The following is a 200-nucleotide window of genomic DNA, read 5'->3' as shown; positions in this document are numbered from 1 at the left end:
GGGGGGTTGTGCTCTTAGTTTGGTGCTGCTGTTGCTGGTATTCGTGCTGCTGCTGCTGCTGCTGCTGCTGCTGCTGCTGATGTTGCTGCTGCTGCAGCTAGTATGATATTACTCTTTTGCTGCTGCTGCTGTTGCTGCTGACGTTCGTTCCTTAGTTAATCAAGAGTGCCAACAAAATCCTTGTCTGTTCCCGCTGCTGT

The 200-nt window shown here is 51.5% G+C and overlaps 1 protein-coding gene across 1 annotated transcript in view; it reads left to right on the top strand.

Annotated features, from left to right (window-relative positions):
• The window catches only part of EMH_0029050 (uncharacterized protein), a gene marked incomplete at both ends in the record, with an annotated part of 8,302 nt that overhangs the window by 7,715 nt on the left and 387 nt on the right, over positions 1-200 (top strand). The gene's annotated exons all lie outside the window — the stretch shown is intronic.

This window comes from Eimeria mitis, genomic scaffold, assembly GCF_000499745.2.
Source record: "Eimeria mitis Houghton genomic scaffold, Emh_scaff1085, whole genome shotgun sequence".
NCBI classification, from domain to species: Eukaryota; Apicomplexa; class Conoidasida; order Eucoccidiorida; family Eimeriidae; genus Eimeria; species Eimeria mitis.
The sequence above is the reverse complement of the archived record's forward strand: the minus strand, read 5'-3'. Positions and strand labels throughout refer to the sequence as shown.